We start from the raw sequence: 23467 nt of genomic DNA, 5'->3' as shown, positions 1-23467 counted from the left end.
AAGGAGAAGAGTCAGTTGTTATCACCTTGCGCTTGAAAGACAGCAAGGTACAGGAGATTTTCAATTGCTAAAGATGGACATGGGAGTGAGCAGCATCACGAGCCGATCCTTGACCACCTCTTGCAGGGTGGGAGCGTCTTTGCTCAGTCCAATTGAAGTTTGTCCTTGCAGACATTTCTGCGACAAAGCGGTTTTCGCTGTGCCACTCGGCAAGTGAAATCCTTCTGAACACCCTGGGGGTTCTGATGGGGTGTCATTGTGATGGCACGTGTTTGTGATGGGGGCTTCGGCCACTCCCAACATGGAGTCACAATGATCACCCCAAGGTGATGCCCAGCCCTTTTCACCAGAGCTGTGCTCTGTCCTTTCATCCCCATCTTGTCTCAATGCAGTGCTGCTTATAAATCAGATTATAAATCAGATATAATTCCATGGGCTTTTCTGAACTCTCATGATCTGCAAACAAGAAGAGAGCAAGAGTTTCTACTGCTTTGTCCAGTATTTAATGAAATGTTCATCTCTGATCTGTGGTTTCATCTCAGTTTAAAGCTGGTTCTTTTTTTGCCTGTTTAAATGTACAAAGTATTTGTTGAGCGAGGGTCAAATCGCAGCTTTTACAATGTTGAGTTCTGGCCATGTTTTGGATCTGTGATATCCACATTTACTGCCATTCAAATCATTCCTCAGTTCCCTTCAGCAAAACTTTGGAACAGAGCAATTAAACATGAGGCAAAGTGACAAAAAGCAAAACATAAAACACATACATAAAAATGTTATTCAACAAGTAAAGTAACTGTTATGGGTTAGCCCTCAGCTGTACCTTCAGAAATGGCCTGGAAAAGCACATTCTTTTTCAGTCAGTCAGCCTCCTTGATGATGATTCTCTTTCTTCTTATTTAGAGACTTAAAGCCATCCCTGTCTTTCCTCACATGGCTTCCTAACATTGCATCTGTGTTAGGAAAGCTGGGATTTAAATGTGATGCAGTATTTGAAATGAGGCTGGAAAAGGTGCTGCCTTCAAACCTTGGGAGGAAAGCATTACTAACAGAATATTGGCCTCTCATACCACGCATCTACAAAATGCCCATCCTCATTTTGACTTGACATGGTGTAAGCATGAATAAGATGTGGATCTCTAAGAGAAGACGTAACTAAATCCTGCTGCAATGCCCAGCAAGGAGAACATTTTTTCTGTAATGACTGTGTATAATGACTCAAAGAGAAGACATATAACAGTATTTCTTTATGTTTTGTGAATAATACTTCTTTTGGTTTTCACCTTTTCTGCAGATAGCAAACTGCCCTCTGTTACTGTGAGATGTATGCCACCTAACTGAACGTGATTTTGCTGGAGATGCATCCAGAGCAGAACAAAGCTGTCTCTGGCTGCCCCCTGTGTTTTCTCCTCTCCATTAAAGCAGTAGTTCATCCTGTGGGATGAAAGCTTACTGTGCTGCCCTGGGGGATAGTGATTGTGAATGGCAACTGTGTCAGGGCTGTGTCTGGCTGCTTGTGTGGTTGTACACATGTTTAGAGGGGAGAGAGGACAGGACTGTCATATCCATATATAAGCCATTATGGATTCGAGCCCAATGGAACAAGAAATTCAGTAGCAATAGACAAGGAAAAACAGAAAGATGGAATCTTTGTTTTCTGATGATGTGTTTTTGCTATACTGCTTATCCAGGGATGAGCATGTGTCCTAGAGGCAGCATCATGGGAACATAGACAGGTATCCCACCACCTTCCACTCAGTGCTGTGCTGTGGGATATTGTGGGAGCTGATGGTGCTGACTATGAGGTGTACTTGATCCTTGCATTACAAACTTTCATGTGGTGCCATTCTTGGACTTTATGCTCTAAACAGACAAGGCTGAACAATGTGCCAGTCTGCTCTGCACTGGAAGGACAAACCCCACAGTGGGTGCTAAAATTCTTCTGGACATTTGCATTCCACAGGATTTTTACATGAGTGTAGAAATGCTCTGCTTATAAATCCGTTCCTCAGGTCACAGCTTTTGTAAAAAAGAAGTGACTAAACAAACTTGTTGCCCTGTTATCAGAAACTGAAGAAAAACTTCAGATTCTTTTACTGGCCATTCCAGTTAATAAGAAAACCAGCTCTAAGGCCTGTGTAAAATACAGGCGCTATCTGCATGGTGCTGAAGGTAATGAACGACGCTGATCGCTAACTGTACCAAGAAGAAAAGGTAAGCTCAGCCTTCAAGTCCCCACGGGCTCTGTTTCAATGACCTCTTTCATTTCATCAGCTCCACTGGCACGTTTTTTTCCCAGCCTGAGTAGGGAAAAATCCAGCTATGTGTGTGTGCCAGCAGAGGGAGCGCTCAGCACACGAGATTGAATCACGGAATATCCCGATTTGGAAGGGGCTCTCAAGGATCATAGAACCACAGAATAGTTGGGTTGGAAGGGACCTCAGGGCCCACCCAACCCCTGCCATGGGAGCGCTGCTACCCAGCAGGTCAGGTTAGAACAGGGCCATCCAACCTGGCTGACCCCTTTACTTTAACCCTTTGAGGCTGATCTGTCAGCCCATGGTTCACCCATATTTTGCCTGGATTTTATTTATTGTGGTGGTGGCCCAAATGTGGTTTGACTCCCCACCCCCAGTTTCTTTTAAGGCTAGGGCCCCTACTTGTTCTTAGGCTTGTGGCTGGATTCTCTGACACACGCTGAGAGAGCTTGACATGCATTTACTACATATTTCCTACATTTAATGTCAATGATTGACGGGATTAACAGACTACAAGCTGTGAAAGCTGAAAGGAATGAGGGTTTATTTAAAGCAATCAGTAGATAAAGCTTATCTTTGTTATAGGTAACATTCCTTTTCCATCAGTAACTCAGTGGTGCAAATGTAAGCTGAAAAGTAGAGAAACAAAATCTGTCCCTCTCAAAGAACTAGCATAGATTTCTCACAACTTATAAGCCAATATGATAAACTGAAAAGGCTAGATTTTTTATTTCTCTACTCATTGGTGTTTCTGCACATCTCATTATTTAAAGGGACTCTTCCTTGCTCAAGTATGATGGTCTTCTGAGTTCCCAACCTGAAGTCATGGCTGTGTGGTACCCTCCTGCACCAGCTCTGCTTTGGGGTCTGGCAGTTCCTTCTGTAACTGCCTCCTGCCATTCCCACCTGGAGATTATGCTAAAGAATGGAGAGGGAACTTTGCAAATGAGTGAGGACAGTAGCACAGCACCTCCTGAGAAAGGCTTACTTCCACAGACTTTTATTGGTGGGCTGCACACATCAGCTTGATGTTACCTTAAGGAAATGAGAAAGTGAAGAGAAGGGACAACTGCACAGTAGACAGCCAAGAAACAAAGCCATGTAGTCCCCAGAGGATTTTCTTCTCCAGTGTCAGCAAGTAGTAAGGATGAGGAAGGTGACAATAACTCTTCTTGTCAGACTTTTCCCTCTGTTAGCAAGGGAAAATGAGGAAGAAAAGTGTATGCATTTCCTCCATAGCAGAATAAAGCTTAAGCAAGGCAACCTCTGTGCAGGAAAACAAAAAAAATCTTCTCTTGTATTTCCTTAATGTGAACAGTACCTTCTAGCTTTCCCCCTTACTTTCTCCCACTGATAGGAACCACATGGCATGAGCACTAGGTTGTGGAACACACCTTTTTCTACAATGGATGAAGTTTTATCAGGGTGGAGGATAACTGCCACATCATTATTTCCAGTTGTAATCTTTGTCCTAAGGGTGTGTTAGCATGTGTGGGATATGGTACTGGAAGACTACAGAGCACAAAGTTCTGGATCTTTTTTCCCTATAAATATGAACTGTACTCCATAAAAACGCTTTGTCCAGAAGGTTGTTGTCAGCTATTTCTTCATAAGCTGAGAGCTTGCTTTTTTATTATTATTAATTTTTGGTTTTATTTATTTATTTATTTATTGGGAGGGGGGAGGGGGAAAGAAAGCATTAATGTGATATGGGGGAATGCAGAGATTCAGACTTTGGAGTAAAAGGAGAATACTGAAGGCCACATCTATTCACCAAAAACCACATCTCTCAGAACTCCAAGTTTACCAGGCCCGAAATGGAGGGAATAAAAGATTAATGCTGTTGCCTCATTCAAAACTGGGAAGAGACAAGCCCAGATGGCTCGTTTTCTTATTTTCTTTGCCTGAGGAATAAGTGTTACACTGCTGTTGACTGTTAAACACATCCTAACTAAGCAATGTCCTATGTTTGTGTTTATCATTTTGATTGCTGTCATTTTCCTTTCTTTGTAGAAAGGGAGAGACCCAAACAGAGTGAGGTTTTCTCCATAGGAAATGAACCCTGCTCCAAGAATTCTGCAGCCTGAACAGATGTGACGCACAAGACAAGTTTGTCAGCCTATTACAAATGGGCAGTTGCCTGAAGGACTGCAAATGGCCCTGGGATTTCTGTGACAGAACTGAAAATCAGCCCCTCAGCAGCCCAGCTTTGTCACCACAGACTTTCAGCCCTTCCCTCTGCCTTTCTGTGGGTGCAGCAACTGGCTAAGCCTGAGCTCTCTAAAGCATCTTATAGAACAGTACATCTGCGCTCACAGGTCAGCAGTAGGAGGGCAGAAGTGGAAGGACTGTGGGTCTGCCATAGCATCTGTGCATCACTCATTGATAGCTAATCCAATTCTGAACAGAGGATCTCACACTTAGCAACGCAAGAGGGCTAAGAGAATGATCCAGTTACACATTCTTAGTGTTGTGAAGCACACTAGGGAATAACTTGGGGAGACAGCCTGGAGACCCAAGTGTCAGGGTTTCTTAAACATAGAAAACAGCCTATTGTACTTATCTGACACATAAAAATTACACATTGCACATTCTTACTGACGTCAGACAAATATCCATTCTATAATTAGCATATATTCACACTGCCAGATCCCCTGCTTTCTTTCAAGTGGTTTTCTTGTTGAGCTGTTATTACACAGTTTTTAATCATATTCATTGTACAGGCTCTCGTTTAATTTACCCTGCATTACCTGTGTATGTCTGCCTTGTGACAGCTGACACATACCTGCTGTGACCACAGATATTTCATGTCCCACCAAAACCCAGGGGTCTCTCCCATCATTATTTACCTTCCCAGCACAAAGAGGGAGCTGCCATCAAACTAAGAAGGGAATGATGAACCATACTCCTGCCCTTGTTACCCATTCCTGTAGGGTAATAAAGAAGATGGTTACCCTAAGGAAACTCTGCCATACTCTTCATGTGCAGCTCATCAGGAACTTTTCTGACTCCTATTTCATATTTTCCAGATTAGTATTTTTTGCCTGTAAGACATTCATGTTATTCATCTAAAGCAGAAGTCATTTTCAGTCCTGAAAGGGGCTCGTTCTTCACACTTTAGAACATTTTTCTATGAGCTTTGTCTTCCAGACAAATACTGAAGAAATCAGAAATATTTTCTGTATAGCAGCAGTTTATATTCTGACTTATGGTGCACTGTCAATCTCCTTTGTCCTTCCACAAGAGAAAGCAACTGGAACAGGTTACTTTGTGTGGTAAAAGCGTAAGGAGAGCTGAAAATGAGACTTCTTGGACTTTAAGGAGCCACAAGAAGAGCCTAGAAAGTGAATGACACTCATGTCTCTGAACATTTAGGTGGACACCAGGGGAGCAAAATCCTTCCTACTGTAAGAGACGAGCAAGTCCAAGACCTCCTCATAAGACTGGATATGTCCAAGTCCATGGGGCAGGATGACGTGCTTCCCAGAGTCATGAGGGAGCTGGTTGATACGCTCACCCAGCCATTCTCCACCGTATTTGAAAAGTCATGGCTGTCAGAAGAAGGCAGGAGAAGTCCCTGGGTCTGGAAAAGGGAAACATCACTCCCAGTTTTTAGAAAGGCAGGAAGGAAATCACATGGGAAACTACAGGCCAGTGAGCCTTACCTCTGTGCCTGGGAAGATCATGGAGCTGTTCCTCATGGAAGAAATGTGGAGAACGATTTGGAGGTTCTGGTGGACAAAAAGATGGACATGAACCAGCAGTGTGTGCTTGCAGTCTGGAAGACCAACTGTATCCACAGAGAAGTGGCAGCATGGAGAAGTAGGCTCTTGCTCCCCTCCACTCTGCCTTCATGAGTCCCCATCTGCAGTACTGTGTCCAGATCTGGAGCCCACAGCACAAGAAAGGTGCAGAGCTTCTGGATTAGCTCCAGAGGAAGGTCAGAATGATAATTAGAGGTCTAGAGCACATCTCCTGTGAATAAAGAGAGGAGAATTAGGCTACATGTTAGGTTAGATACTAGGGGGAAACTTTTTCAGACAGAGGGTGGTGAGGCAATGGCACAGGCTGCCCAGAGAGGCTGTAGATGTGAGTTACCAACAGTGGAGTCTGGGAAGGACAAGAATCTTCCATTAATCGGTGACTGCTGGAAGGCGACAAAAATAGTGCTCTGCATTACAGTAGTTGAATTCCTGTTCCTCAAATTGTCCCACACTGCCTTCTATTTAGGAAACAAGCTCAGGGCACTCCTTGCCTCATTGCTCCTTTTAATTCAGACCTGCTGCTTCCTACAGGACCAGAAAGACGTCTGCTTAAACACTTGCGTAAGCCTGCCCTGCCCCAGTCAGGCAGAGTAGTATTTGCAACGCCAAACCATAGCAACCTTAATGCAGATGGCTGCACCCTCAAGCTTCTCTGCCTGAATCTGGCTTCTTGTGGTCTTGTGTCCTCCATTGCTGTTCCAGCAGGGAAGACGCCCCAGACCCTTGTGGATCCCTTATACTTTCTGTGCCTTGGTTTCTGGCCTGTGTAGGAGGGATGTAGGACAGAGTGTTGAGCAGGAGACAACCAGATGCTGCGGCGATCGACTGGCAGAGAAGGACCAAAGTACTTCAAAGGTGGGTAGATGTGGATCAGATCTATGGGGCAGGAGGTGCTGTGGTGCTGAGGGGGGTCAGATCTATGGGGCAGGAGCTGCTGTGGGGCAGATGTGGGTCAGATCTATGGTGCTGGAGCTGCTGTGGGGCTGATGGGGGATAGATCTATTGGGCAGGATCTGCTGTGGGGCAGATGTCGGTCTGATCTCTGGGGCAGGATCTGTTGTGGGTCAGATGTATGGGGCAGGAGATGCAGTGGGGCACATGTGGATCAGATCTTTGGGGCAGGAGCTGCTCTGGTGCACATGTGAGTCAGATCTATGGGGCAGGAGCTTCTGTGGGGCAGATGTGGGTCTGATCTATGGGGCATGAGCAGCTGTGGGGCAGATGTGGGTCAGATCTATGGGGCATGAGCTGCTGTGGGGCACATGTGGATCAGATCTATGGGGCAGGAGTTGCTGTGGAGCTGCTGTGGGTAAGATATATGGGGTAGGAGCTGCTGTAGGGCTGATTGGGGTCAGATCTATTGTGCAGGACCAGCTCTGGGGTATATGTGTGTCAGATCTATGGGGCAGGAGCTGCTGTGGGGCACATGTGGGTCAGATCTATGGGGCCAGAGTTGCTGTGGGGTAGATGTGGGTCAGATCTATGGGGCAGGAAATGCTGTGGGGATGATTGCGGTAAGATCTATAGGGCAGGAGCTGCTGTGAGGCAGATGTGGGTCAGATCTATTGGGAAGGATCTGCTGTGGGGTAGAGGTGGGACTGATCTATTGGGCAGGAGCTGCTGTGGGGCTGATGAGGGTCAGATCTATGGAGCAGGAGCAGCTGTGGGGCACATGTGGGTCAGGTCTATGGGACAGGTTCTGCTGTGGGGCTAATTGGGGTATGATCTATTGAGGCAGGAGCTGCTGTGGGTCAGATCTACGGGGCAGGAGCTGCTGTGGGGTTGCTTTGGGTCAGATCTATGGGGCAGGAGCTGCTATGGGGCACATGTGTATCAGATCTATGGGGCAGGAGCTGTTGTGGGGCACATGTGGGTCAGATCGATGGGGCAGGAGCTGCTGTGGTGCACATGTGGGTCAGATCTATGGGGCAGGAGCTGCTGTGGGGCAGATATGGTTCATATCTATGGGGCGGGAGCTGCTGTGGCTCAGATCTATGTGGCAGGAGCTGCTGTGGGGCTGATGTGGATCAGATCTGTGGGGCAGGAGCTGCTGTGGGGCAGATCTATGGGACAGGAGATGCTCTGGGGCACATGTGGGTCAGATTAATGGGGAGACGCTGCTGTGGGGATGATGTTGCTCAGATCTATGGGGCAGGAGCTGCTCTGGGTCAGATGTGGGTCAGATATATGGGGCAGGAGCTGCTGTGGGGCTCATGTATGGGACAGGAGCTGCTCTGGGGCACATGTGGGTCAGATCTGTAGGGCAGGAGCTGCTGTGAAGCAGATGTGGGTCTGATCTATAGGGCAGGAGCTGCAGTTGGGCAGATCTGGTTCAGATCTATGGGGCAGGAGCTGCTGTAGGGCTGATTGGGGTCAGATCTATTGGGCAGAAGGTGCTCTGGGGATGATGTGGTTCAGATCTATGGGACAGGATCTGCTATGGGGCAGATGTTGGTCATATATATGGGGCAGGAGATGCTGTGTGTCTGATGAGGGTCATATCAATGGGGCAGGAGATGCTGTGGGTTAGATCTTTGGGTCAGGATCAGCTGTAAGGCTGTGGGGGGTCAGATCTATGGGGCAGTAGCTTCTCTGGGGCTGATGTGGGTCAGATCTAAGAGGCAAATCAGCTGTGGGGCAGGCGTGAGTCAGATCTATGGGGCAGGAGCTTCTTTGGGGCTCTTGTGGGTCAGACCTATGGGGCAGGAGTTGCTGTGGGGCAGATGTGGGTCTGATCTATGGGGCAGGAGCTGCTGTGGGTCAGATCTATGGGGCAGGAGTTGCTGTGGGGCACATGTGGGTCAGATCTATGGGGCATAACCTGCTGAGGGGTATATGTGGGTCATATCTATTGGGCTGGAGCAGCTGTGGGTCTGATGAGGGTCATATCAATGGGGATGGAGATGCTGTGGGTTAGATCTATGGGGCAGAAGCTGCTGTCGGTCATGTGTGAGTCAGATCTATGGGGCAGGAGCTGCTGTTGGTCAGATGTGGGTCTGATCCATGGGGCAGGAGCTGCTGTGGGTCAGATCTATGGGGCAGGAGTTGCTGTGGGGCACATATGGGTCAGATCTATGGGGCATAACCTGCTGAGGGGTATATGTGGGTCATATCTATTGGGCTGGAGCAGCTGTGGGTCTGATGAGGGTCATATCAATGGGGATGGAGATGCTGTGGGTTAGATCTATGGGGCAGAAGCTGCTGTCGGTCATGTGTGAGTCAGATCTATGGGGCAGGAGCTGCTGTTGGTCAGATGTGGGTCTGATCCATGGGGCAGGAGCTGCTGTGGGTCAGATCTATGGGGCAGGAGTTGCTGTGGGGCACATATGGGTCAGATCTATGGGGCATAACCTGCTGAGGGGTATATGTGGGTCATATCTATTGGGCTGGAGCAGCTGTGGGTCTGATGAGGGTCATATCAATGGGGAAGGAGATGCTGTGGGTTAGATCTATGGGGCAGAAGCTGCTGTCGGTCATATGTGAGTCAGATCCATGGGGCAGGAGCTGCTGTTGGTCAGATGTGGTTCAGATCTATGGGGCAGGAGCTGCTGTGGGGCTGATGTTGGTCAGATCTATGGGGCAGGAGCTGCTGTGAGGCTGATGAGGGTCACATCTATGGGCCAGGTATTGCTATACATCTGACTCACATATGCCCGAAAGCAGCTTCTGCCCCATAGATCTAACCCACAGCAACAGCTACCCCATTGATATGACCCACATCTGCCCCACAGCAGCTCCTTCCCAATAGATATGAACCACATGTGCCCCACAGCAGCTTCTGCCCCATAGATCTGACCCACAGCTTCTCCTGCCCCATATATCTGACACACAGCAGCTCCTGCCCCATAGATCAGATCCACATCTGCCCCACAGCAGCTCCTGCCCCATAGATCTGACCCACATCAGCCCGACAGCAGCTCCTGCCCCATAGATCTTACCCACGTCTACCCCACAGCAGCTCCTGCCCCATAGATCTGACCCACATCAGCCCCACAGCAGCTCCTGCCGCATAGATCTGACCCACATCAGCTCCAGCCTTACAGGTCTGACCCCCATCAGTCCCACAAGAGCTCCTCCCCATAGATCTGACCTACATCTGCCCCACAGCAGCTCCTGCCCCATAGATCTGACCCACATCTACCCCACAGCATCTCCAGCCCCATAGATCTGACCCACATCTGCCCCACAGCAGCTACTGCCCCATAGATTTGACCCACATCTGCACCACAGCAGCTCCTGGCCCATCAAGATGACCCATATCTGCCCCACAGCAGCTCCTGCCCCATAGATCTTACCAACATCAGCCCCACAGCAGCTACTGCCCTATACATCTGACCCAAATCATCAGCCACACAGCAGCTCCTGCCCCATAGATCTGACCCTCATCAGCCACACACCAGCTCCTGCCCCATAGATCTGACCCACATCAGCCCCACACCAGCTCCTGCCCCATTGATCTGAACCATATCAGCCACACAGCAGCTCCTGCCCCATAGATCTGACCCACATGAGCCCCACAGCAGCACCTACCCATAAATCTGAACCACATGTGTCCCACAGCAGCTCCTGCCCCATAGATCTGACCCACAGCAGCTCATGCCCCATAGATCTGACCCACCTCTGCCTCACAGCAGCTCCTGCCCCATAGTTCTGACCGACAGCAGCTCCTGCTCAATTGATCTAAACCCCATCAGTCCCACAGCTGCTCCCTCCCCATAGATCTGACCCACATGTGCCACAGAGAAGCTCCTGACAAATAGATCTGACCCACATCAGTCCCACAGCAGCTCCTGCCCCATAGATCTTACACCAATGAGACCAACAGCACCACCTGCCCCATAGATCTGACCCACATCAGCCCCAAAGCAGCACCTTTCCCAAAAAACTGACCCAAATCAGCCCCAGAGCAGCTTCTGCCCCATAGATCTGACCCACAACATCTCCGGCCCCATAGATCAGACCCACATCTGCCCCACAGCAGCTCCTGCCCCATATATCTGACCCACATCTACCCCACAGCGGATCCTTCCCAATAGATCTGACCCACTACTGCCCCACTGCATCTCCTGCCCCATATATCTAACCCACAGCAGCTCCTACCGAAATGATCTAACCCCCATAAGCCCCAAAGCAGCTCCTGCCCCATAGATCTGACCCACATCTACCCCACAGCAGCTCCTGCCCCATAGATGTGACCCACATCAGCCCCAGAGACTCTCCTGTCCCATAGATCTGTCCCACAGCAGCTCCTTCCCCATAGATCTGACACACAGCAGCACCTGCCCCATAGATCTGACCCACATCAGCCACACAGCAGCTCCTGTCCCATAGATCTGCCCCACAGCAGCTCCTGTCCCATAGATCTGACTCATATTTGCCTGACAGCAGCATCTGCCCCATAGATCTTACCCACATAATCTCCACAGTAGCTCCTGCCCCACTGTTCGGACCCACATCTGCCACACATCAGCTACTGCCCCATATATCTGACCCACGTCAGCCCCACAGCAGCTCCTGCCCCATAGATCTGACCCACATCAGCCCCACAGCAGCTCCTGCCACATAGATCTGAATCACATCTGCCCCACAGCAGCTCCTGCCCCATAGATCTTACCCACATCAGCCCCACAGCAGCTCCTGCCCCATAGATCTGAACCACAGCATCTCCTGCCCCAAATATCTGACCCACATCATCTCCACAGCATCTCCTGCCCCATAGATTTGAACCACAGCATCTCCTGCCCCAAATATCTGACCCACATCATCTCCACAGCATCTCCTGCCCCATAGATTTGAACCACAGCATCTCCTGCCCCAAATATCTGACCCACATCTGCCCCACAGCAGCTCCTGCCCCATAGATCTGACCTACATCAGCCCCACAGCAGCTCCTGCCCCATAGATCTGACCCACATCATCTCCACAGCATCTCGTGCCCCATTGTTCTGACCCACATCTGACCCACAGCAGCTCCTGCCCCATAGATCTGACCCTCATCAGTCACACAGCAGCTCCTGCCCCATAGATCTGACCCACATCATCCCCACAGCAGCTCCTGCCCCATTGATCAGACCCACATCTTCCCCACAGCAACTCCTGCCCCAGAGATCTGACTCACATGTGCCCCACAGCAGCTCCTGCCCATAGATCTGACCCACATTGTCTCACATAATCTCCTACCACATAGTTATGACCCACATCATATCCACAGTAGCTCCTGCCCCATAGATCTGACCCACAGCAGCTACTGCCCCATAGATCAGACCCACATCTGCCCCACATCAGCTCCTGCCCCATAGACCTGAACCACATCAGCCACACAGCAGCTCCTGCTCCATAGATCGGATCCACATGAGCCGCACTGCATCTCTTGCCCCATAGATCTGAGCCACAGCAGCTCCTGCCCCATAGATCTGTCACCAGTCAGCCCCACAGCAGCTCCTGCTCCATAGATCTTACCCACATCAACTTCACACCACCTCCTGACCCATAGATCTGACCCACATGTGCCCCACAACAGCTTCTGCCCCATAGATCTGATACATATGTGCCCCAGAGCAGCACATGGCCCATAGATCCGACCCACATCAGCCCCACAGCAGCACCTGCCCCATAGACCCGACCCACATGTGCCTCACAGCAGCTCCTGCTCCATAGATGTGACCCACATCAGCCCCACAGCAGCACCTTCCCTATAGATCTGACCCACATTAGCCCCACAGCAGCTCCTGCCCAATAGATCAGTCCCACCTCTGCCCCACCTCAGCTCCTGCCCCAAAGATGTGACCCGTTCTGACCCACAGCAGCTCCTGCCTGATACATCTGGCTCACATATGCCCGACAGCAGCTTCTGCCCCATAGACCTACACCCACAGCATCTCCTGCCCCATTGATAAGACCAACATCAGCCCCACAGCAGCTCCTGCCCCATAGATCTGACACACATATGCCCCACAACAGCTCCTGCCCCATAGATCCGACCCCCCTCAGCCCCACAGCAGCTCCTTCCCCATAATTCTGACCCTCATCTGCCCCACAGCTACTCCTGCCCCATAGATCAGACCCACATCTTTCCCAAAGCAGCTCCTGCCTCATAGATCTGACCCACATCAGCCCCCCAGCAGCGCGTCCCCCATAGATCTGACCCATATGTGCCCCACAGCAGCTCCTGCCCCATAGATCTGAACAACATGAGACCCACTGCAGCTCCTGCCCAATAGATCTGCCTTATGGCAGCTCCTGCCCCATATATCTGACCCATATCAGACACACAGCAGCGCCTGCCCCATAGATCTGATCCACATCTACCCCACTGCATATCCTGCCCCATAGATCTGACCCACAGCAGCTCCTGCCCTAAAGATACGACCCACATCAGCCCCACAGCAGCTCCTGCCGCATAGATGAGACCCCCATCAGCCCGAAACCATCTTCTCCCACATAGATGTGACGAAAATCTGCCCCACAGCAGATCCTGCCTTATTTTTCTGACCCACATCTGCCCCACAGCAGCTCCTGCCCCATAGATCTGACCCACATCTGCCCCACAGCAGCTCCTGCCCCATAGATCTGACCAACATCAGCCCCACAGCAGCTACTGCCCCATAGATCTGACCCAAATCATCAGCCACACAGCAGCTCCTGCCCCATAGATCTGACCCTCATCAGCCACACAGCAGCTCCTGCCCCATAGAACTGACCCACATCAGCCCCACAGCAACTCCTGCCCCATAGATCAGACCCACATCTGCCCCACAGCAGCTCCTGCCCCATATATCTGACCCACATCTGCCCCATAGCAGCTCCTGCCCCATAGATCTGACCCAAATCATCCCCACAGCAGCTCCTGCCCCATATATCTGACCCTCATGTGATCCAGAGCAGCTCCTGCCCCATAGATCAGACCCACATCTGCCCCACAGCAGCTACTACCCATAGATCTGACCCACATCTGCCCCACAGCAGCTCCTGCACCATAGATCTGACCCACATCTGCCCCACAGCAGCTCCTGCCCCATAGATCTGACGCACATGTGACCCACAGCAGATCCTGCCCCATAGATCTGGCCCACATCAGCCCCATAGAAGCTCCTGCCACATAGATCTGATCCACATCTACCCCACAGCAGCTTCTGCCCCATAGATCTGACCCACCTCTACCCCACAGCAGATCCTTCCCAACAGATCTGACCCCTATCAGCCCCACAGCACCTCGTGCCTCATAGATCTGACCCACATCTGCCCCACAGCAGCGCCTGCCCCATAGATCTGACCCACATCTACCCCACAGCAGCTTCTGCCCCATAGATCTGACCCACCTCTACCCCACAGCAGATCCTTCCCAATAGATCTGACCCACATCTGCCTCACAGCAGCTCCTGCCCTATAGATCTTACCGCAATCAGCCCCACAGCAGCTCCTGCCCCATATACCTGACCCAAATCTGCCTCATAGCAGCTCCTACCCCATAGATCTGAGCCACATCAGTCACAGCAGCTCCTGCCCCATAGATCTGACCCACATATACCCCACAGCAGCGCCTCCCCCTTGGATCTGACCCACATGTGCCCCACAGCAACTCCTGCCCCATAGATCTGACACAAATGTGCCCCACATCATCTCCTCCCCCATAGATCTGACCCCAATCAGCCCTACAGCAGCTCCTGCCCCATAGATCTGACCCACATCAGCTCCACAGCAGCTCCTGCCCCATAGATCTGAACCACATGTGCCCCACAGCAGCTCCTGCCCCATAGATCTGACCCACATTGTCCCACATCATCTCCTACCACATAGTTCTGATCCACATCATCTCCACAGCAGCTCCTGCCCCATAGATCTGACCCACAACAGCTCCTGCCCCATAGATTTGACCCAAATCAGCCCCACAGCAGCTCCTGCCCCATAGATCTGATCCACATCCGCCCCACTACATCTCCTGCCCCATAGATATGAACCATACCTGCCCCACAGCAGCTCCTGCCCCATAGATCTGACCCACATATACCGCAGAGCAGCTCCTGCCCCATAGATCTGACCCACATGTGCACCACAGCAGCTCCTGTCCCATAGATCTGATGCCAATCAGCCCCACAGCATCTCCTGCCCCATAGATCTGACCCACATCAGCTCCACAGCAGCTCCTGACCCATTGATCTGACCTACATCTGCCCCACAGCAGCTCCAGGCCCATAGATCTTACCCACATGTGCCCCACAACAGCTACTGCCCCATAGATCTGATACACATGTGTCCCATAGCAGCTTCTACCCCATAGATCTGACCCACATCAGCCCCGCAGCAGCTCCTGCCCCATATATCTGACCCACATCAGCTCCTGCCCCATAGATCTTACCCCAATTAGCCCCACAGCAGCACCTGCCTTATAGACCTGACCCACATGTTCCCCACAGCAGCTCCTGCCCAATAGATAAGAACCACATCTGCCCCACATAGGTCCTGCCCCATTGATCTGACCCACCTCTACCCCACAGCAGCTCCTGCCCCATAGATCTTACCGCAATCATCCCCAGATCAGATCCTGCCCCATATATCTCACCCACATCTGCCCCATAGCAGCTCCTGCTCCATATATCTTAGCCACATCATCCCAAAAGCTGCTCCAGCCCCATAGATCTGACCCACATCTACCCCACAGCAGCTCCTGACCCATAGATCCGACCCACATGTGCCCCACGGCAACTCCTGCCCCATAGATCTGACCCACAGCAGCTTCTGCCCCGTAGATCAGACCCACATCTGACCACAGCAGCTCCTGCCTCATTGATGTGACCCACCTCTACCCCACAGCAGATCCTTCTCAATAGATCTGACCCACATCTGCCTCGCAGCAGCTCCTGCCCTGTAGATCTTACCGCAATCATCCCCACTGCAGCTCCTGCCCCATAGATCTGACCCACATCTGCCCCATAGCAGCTCCTGCCCCATAGATCTGAGCCACATCATCCACACAGCAATTCCTGCCCCATAGATCTGACCCACATCTACCCCACAGCAGCGCGTGCCACATAGATCTGACCCATATCAGCCACACAGCATCTCCTGCCCCATAGATCTGACCCACATGTGCACCAAAGCAGCTCCTGTCCATAGATCTGACGCCAAGCAGCACCACAGCAGCTCCTGCCCCATAGATCTGACCCACATCAGCTCCACAGCAGTTCCTGACCCATAGATCTGACCTACATCTGCCCCACAGCAGCTCCTGCCCCATAGATCTGATACACATGTGCCCCATAGCAGCTCCTGCCCCGCAGATCTGACCCACATCAGCTCCTGCCCCATAGATCTGACCCACATGTGCCCCACAGCAGCACCTGCCCCATAGACCTGAACCACATGTGCCCCAGAGCAGCTCCTGCTCCGTAGATCTGACCCACATCAGCCCCACAGCAGCTCCTGCCCAATAGATCAGACCCACCTCTGCCCCACAGCAGCTTCTGCCCCATTGATCTGACCCACCTCTACCCCACAGCAGATCCTTCCCAATAAATCTGACCCACATCTGCCTCACAGCAGCTCCTGCCCTATTGATCTTAGCGCAATCATCCCCGTAGCAGCTCCTGCCCCATATATCTCACCCATATATGCCCCATAGCAGCTCCTGCCCCATAGATCTGAGCCACAACATCCCCACAGCAGCACCTGCCCCATAGATCTGACCCACATCTACCCCACAGCAACTCCTGCCCCGTATATCTGACCCACATGTGCCCCACAGCAGCTCCTGCCCCATAGATCTGACCACAATCAGCCCTACAGCAGCTGCTGCCCCATAGATCGGACCCGCATCAGCTGCACAGCAGATCCTGCCACATAGATCTGACCCACATTGTCTCACATCATCTCCTACCACATAGTTCTGACCCACATCATCTCCACAGTTGCTCCTGCCCCATAGATCTGACCCACAGCAGCTACTGCCCCATAGATCTGACTCTCATCTGCACCAAAGCTGCTCCTGCTCCGTAGATCTGAGCCATATCAGCCCCACATGAGCTCCTGCCCCATAGATCTGAACCACATCAGCCACACAGCAGCTCCTGCCCCATTGATCTGATGCACATCTGCCCCACTGCATCTTCTGCCCCATAGATCTGTGCCACAGCAGCTCCTTGCCCATAGATATGAAGCATATCTGCCCCACAGCAGCTCCTGCCCCATAGATCTGACCCACATATGCCGCAGAGCAGCTCCTGCCCCATAGATCTGACGCCAATCAGCCCCACAGCAGCTCCTGCCCCATAGATCTGACCTACATCTGCCCCACTGCAGCTCCTGCCCCATAGATCTGACCCACATGTGCACCACAACAGCTCCTGCCCCATAAATCTGATACACATATGCCCCACAGCAGCTCCTGCCCCATAGATCTGACCAACATCAGCCCCAAAGCAGCTCCTCCTCCGTAGATCTGACCCACAAGTGCTCCTGCCCCATAGATCTTACCCCAATTAGCCCCACAGATGCAACTGCCCCATAGATCTGACCCACATTGTCCCACATCATCTCCTACCACATAGTTCTGACCCTCATCATCTCCACAGCTGCTCCTGCTCCATAGATCTGACCCATATCATCCCCACAGCATCTCCTGCCCCATAGATCTGATGCACATCTGCCCCACAGTAGCTCCTGCCCCATAGATCTGACAGGTCTCCCTGGCCATTACACACATGCAAAACACGTATGGCGTGTAGTATTCAATAAAAGTTCATGTTTGTCTCTGATAGATGGACGTGATGATCTTAGTGGTGATTTAGCACATCATGGACTTTGAGTGTCCTCTGTTTTCACGCACGTCAAGTTCTTTTGTGATTAGTAATTTCTGTCTTTTGTCGCATCCATTTCATTTGTCAAAAGAGTTATTAATCCCATCGGTTCTTCCAGTGGTTAACTTTGATGTCTATGGCGCTCCTTGAGTCATTAGCCCCGTTCTCTCATGAAATTCTTTCATTCCTACGAGCCAACTTCTAATGTCTTGCATGCCATCTGACACTCCAGTTCTTCAGGCATTGTTGCCTGTAGGTAATATGAAAAGTAGTGGTTGATGGTTGTTGAATTGTTTCATTTTTGAATGAATTCTGATGGCAAACAAGCAGCGTTCCCTTTGATGAGACTGTACACCAGGCTGTGACAGCTTGTGTTGTGATGTGAGGTGGAATTAGATGGAAGAACATTAGCAGGGGGAAGATTGAGTGAGGGACTGAGTGAGTGTTGGAGCTCAGTATGCTTCATAGGGAGCATGGGAATGATGGTGGAGTTCTTTATTCCGTAGTGAGGCTGGAGAACTTTCTGTTCACCAGATGTGCAGTAAACCAAGGGTACGTACTACCGTGTTTAAGAACAAGCTGTGTTGTCTTAGGAACGTGGTGTGGATAGGCACGGAAAGATTTTTGTCTGGTTTTGTCTTCTGTAGAGACATTTCAAATGCCTGCAAAGAAGGAAGTGTATAGGTCCCTACTTAAGAGCGGTTGTACAGGGATGGGCTGCGGATCTGGAGTGGTAGAAGCGAATGGTCCACTCGTAATGGGAAGAAGTGTGTTGTTATCCCCTGTGCTGGGTAGCCCAGCTGCGGTCCCAGCGCTCCAGCTGTGACCTCCTCAGGGCTGAGCAGAGGGCGGGATAACCGCCCTTCACCCACGGGTGGCACCTGGCCTCACGCAGCCCAGGACAGCGTTCGGCAAGGCAGCCCGGGTGGGTTCCTTGCAGGTTCAGCCTGGTGTCCAGCAGGACTGGTGGTTCTGCTCCAGCTGGCTGACCCCAGCTGTAGCACGGCCTGTGGATGTTGGTCCCCAGGAGCAGAGATTTGCCATTGCCCTCTCTGAAGCCCGTGGGGTTCGTGTCTGGAATGCAACAGTGGCAGCAGTTGCACGGCAGTAGGAAAAAGGGGAGAGAGCGTCAAGGATGGGGAAGCGTCAACAGCTGTGCTGTTATCAATACCAACACTCAATACCAACACTTTGTTTTTCAGTTTTTTTCAATGTTAATTTATTGTTTGCAGTCTTTCTGTTTTCTATTTGAGGTTGAATTGGACGGTGATGACAAGGGTCCGTTGGGGCCAGTGTGTGTCCCAGGTGCTACCTGGCCCCCGCCTCCTCAGCTGCCCCATGGGCTCTTCTATTGCTGCCGGCGTGGCGGCCTCTTCTTTGATGGTGCTGAGGCCTGTGAGTCGCCGGCCTTCCTCTTCGGGGCTCGCCGGGTCCCCTCAGGTGGGCTGGTGCCGGAGGGCCCTGCCACAGGCTCTCCTGGCTCCTCCTGAGTTGCTGCCTGCTCTGTGGTGACAGTTGCAGGGTTGCCGTGTGGGCGGCTGGGATGCCCACGAACCTCTTGTGTTGCCCTGCCCAGCATTTCGTCCCTGTTGGAGCTGGCAGGGCTGCTGGAGGGTGCTGAGCCAGGGACAGGTGGCTCCTCTGGTGTGGCAGCTCTGGGCTCTGCTGCTGTGGCCTCCTGTGTCTCAGGAGCAGGGGGGATGTTGAGGCCCAGGAAGTGGCCTGCCACCCGGCTGCACCTCCGCACCGCAAAGGCGATGAAGTGCCTCACAAAGGTCACCGTGTGTCCGTGCAGGTCAGGATCCAGCATTTCTATCAGGATCCCCTCTGCCAAGCCTACGAGGAGCAGGGCCCAGATGACACTGTCAACCAGGATATTTGCCTGTGGCCCCTCGGTGCCCAGGATGCGGTGCAGGTTCTGGCGCAGCCAGGACCGCAGGGGCCGCAGCAGGGCCGGGTGCTCCCTGAAGAGGGAAGCCCAGGTGGCAGGGGAGAGGCCGCCCAGAGGATGCGTGGGCACTGCAGGCCATGGCCGGGATGCGTGGTGGAGTGCGGGTCTCCGTGTAGCAACGGATGCCTGTGCAGCTGGTCTGACCTCCACCTCCTTGTAGTTGTCGTCTGCTTGCACGGAGTGAATGATGGTCTTCACATCCCGTTTGCACAGCGGACACTGGGGCCTGGTGCTTGTCCACCGCTGGATGCAGCGGAAGCAGAACTGGTGGCAGCAAGGCATGGCGTATGCTGCGCTGTCCCAGTTCTCCAGGCACACGAGGCAGCGGGTCTCAAACTCTGCCTCCATCCTTCCACCAGTTGCGGTGGGCCAGTGGGAGCGGGAGATGGTAACGTGCTCCCCAGCACTAACGCTGCAGCAGCAGCAGCAGGTGACACGCTGGAAGAGGACAAGAGACATTAGTCAGACTCCGGCCTGGGAAGGGTCCCTCAAGTTGTGCCCCCCCCGCTGCCAGTCTCTGTGCCGCCTACATGTGCTGCTGCACACGCTTTTTTCTCTAGGATGTCCCGTCTGCCTGCTCCCGGCAGGCTCAGGGAAAGAACAAATGGCTCTGAGAAGGCCGCTGGGAGCTGTGCTAACAGCACCCAGAGCACTTTCCAGCACCAAAGCTCGCCCTGTCCACACTCCAGTCCTCGCACACACGCTCGGTCGGAGGCCAGGCACGAACTGCTGGGCTGAGCTGCTGCGCCCGCGTCAAAGCCGGCGTGGCCTATGGGGTCACAATCTGTTGTTGCCTGGTGATGTCTCCAACCATGGCTTGGCCAAGCTGCTGGGCATCAACTTTGCTTGACCTTCGCTTGGGTACATCACTGCCCGTCTCACAGCGATGCCGCAGTCCACTGCTGGCTCATCACAGTGAGCCGTCCTCACCCGCAGCACGTGCTCCAGCCCCAGCTCAAGTTTCTGGGCTTTTCCCAGTGCCGCTGCCCTCTCCCTTCCCCACATCTCATGTGCTTGGCATGGGTGTTTCCTACCAGAGTGGGGCCTCAGCCATGTGATCCCATGACCCCCCACAGGTCTCCCTGGCCATTACACACATGCAAAACACGTATGGCGTGTAGTATTCAATAAAAGTTCATGTTTGTCTCTGATAGATGGACGTGATGATCTTAGTGGTGATTTAACACGTCATGGACTTTGAGTGTCCTCTGTTTTCACGCACGTCAAGTTCTTGTGTGTTCAGTACTTTCTGTCACTTGTCGCATCCATTTCATTTGTCAAAAGAATTATTAATCCCTCTGATCAATCTAAGTGATGCATGGATATGCTATTTCAAGTTTTAGGGTGTAATCATTATATTCCTTGTAGAAGGACCATGTATTGAAAAATTTAACTTGAAAGCCGTTTTTGCAATTTTGTACTGTTAATATACACTGTACCAAGTTCTGATTAGATTTAAATGGAACCAATAGTATATGTGGATATTATTTATGAATACTTTAGATATCACATCAATTGACGCTGTGAAGTAGAGCTCATGTATTTGTTGCCCAAGGCATGCATTTGCTGGGTAGTGTTAATATCCATCTTGTACTCCTGAAGAGCTCACTGTTTACAAATGGCACCTGTTCTACTGCTCTTCTGATGGTCTAGAAATGGAATTCAGCCAACTGTAAAGACTGCAAGTACTGCAGTGTTGCAAGGATCGAGTTGCAATGCTTTAATGTAGTAGGTGTCTTCTCTCTGACAGCCTTAAAGTGTTTTCTTGTATGTATGTATCATCTTCTTTCCTGAGAGTTTAAGCTCTAGGGTACAATGTTTTGGAGGTCTTGATGCTCTTTGATACAGATTTGAGAGGGTTTTTGACATTTATTGTTTCTGAAATGGTTTGATCTTGTCTTAGAGTCGAATGCCACAAATAGGTAAATACTATCTCCTGTTGCTGAATCAGTGCAACATTTATGGCATCCTGCTGGTTTTTTATTTGTTTTTTAATTTCCTGATTGATCTATACATTATTGCTGCATATGAGCTCGCAGATGAGTTAACAGGTGATGAGAACTCTAATGCCGGGCAGGGCATGACTGCTCTTCATCTTGTGTAACAAAACAGGGGCTGCTACTGTGACCTGATTTTTAAAGGATATGTTGAGTGAATAAAAAGATGCCTGAAGTTGAACCCAATAATTGTGAGGAAATAGAATGTATTTTTTTTGTTAATCATCTCTTCCTCTTTTTATGAAGGGTATTGGTTTGCCAGATATTTTCAGATTCATTTCAGATAAATGATTTTGTGCTTCTGTCATTTGGTAGGTTGATCGCACAGTTTGTTTTGGGGCAGTGCCTTTGCTGAGGGATGGTGAGAGAAAGCACCTCTGGTACTATGTGTTCGTGCCACCTGGTGGCTTTGCTGGGCAGCCTGGGCTTCAGATACACAGTTAAAAACACAGGTGTAAAGTGTCTGTAAAATCCTCTACATTCCAGTACTGTAGTTTTTTTCTACTAACCCAGTGAGAGTTAAACTTTTAGTATATGCAGATCGACTTAAGCTGGTTCTTATCTTTGTTAGCAGTTTTTAGCTTGTGGTTCTTTTGATCTGATATCAATGACATAAGTCAGAGCATTTCTAAATACAGATTCTGAGTGGAATGCACAGATGGTTTGTCTCCAGAACAAAACAAGCCTTCAGTAAAAGGATTTTGTAGGTATTTATAGATAACTATTATCCTGTTGCTAATTACATACTGTGAATTTAAAGTGGAAAATATTCTTTCTTGTCTCACTTAGAATACAAAGAGGTGCCTAATGTTGTGCTGTTTCCCAGCTTCATTAATTGACTTTTTTTTTTTTTTTTCCCCAGGCGTCAGTATAGGGGTAGGTCCTGTTTAATATCTTTATTGATGATCTGGATGGGGGGATTGAGTGTATCCTCAGTGAGTTTGCAGATGCCTCCACGCTGGAAGGAAGTGTTGATTTGCCTGAGAGTAGGAAGGCCTTACAGAGGGATCTGAATTGGCTGGATCAATGGGCTGAAGGCAATTGTATAAGCTTCAACAAAGTCAAGTGCCAGCTACTGCACTTTGATCACAGTATCATGCCACTCCATTTTGCAGGCTTGTGGCTAGAATCTAGATTCTGGTGGTGTTCGTTGACAGCCAGATGAATGTGAGCCAGCAGTGTGCCTGGTAGCCTAGAAGGCCTGGCTTGTATTAGAAATAGTGTTGCCAGCAGGACCAGGGAGGTGATAATCTCTCAGTACTTGGCACTGGTGAAGCTGTGACTTGAGTACTGTGTTCATTTTTGGGCCCCCTCACTACAAGAAAGACCCTGGCACATGTTCATAGAATGGTAATGAGGCTGGTGTGGGGTCTGGAGCATAAGTCTTGTGAGGAGCAGCTGAGGAAGCTGGGGGTATTTAGTCCAGCGAAGAGGAGGCTTGGGGGGAGACCTCATTGCTCTCTACAACTTCCTGAAGGGGGGTTGTGGTGAGGTGAGGTTCAACCTCTTTTTGTGTGTAACTAGTGACAGGACAAGAGGGAGTGGCTTAGAGTTGTGCCAGGAGAGGTTCTACTGGATGTTCGGAGAAACAACTTCTCAAAAATAGTCATTAGGTATTGGAAAGGTTTGCCCAGGGTGATGGTGGAATCACCATCCCTGCAGACGTCCAAGAAACGTGTAGATGTGGCTCTGAGGGACATAGTGGGCA

Source organism: Coturnix japonica, chromosome 10 (genome assembly GCF_054131305.1).
Source record: "Coturnix japonica strain WE chromosome 10, WE-NBRP24, whole genome shotgun sequence".
Lineage (NCBI taxonomy): Eukaryota > Metazoa > Chordata > Aves > Galliformes > Phasianidae > Coturnix > Coturnix japonica.
Note: the sequence above shows the minus strand (reverse complement) of the source record.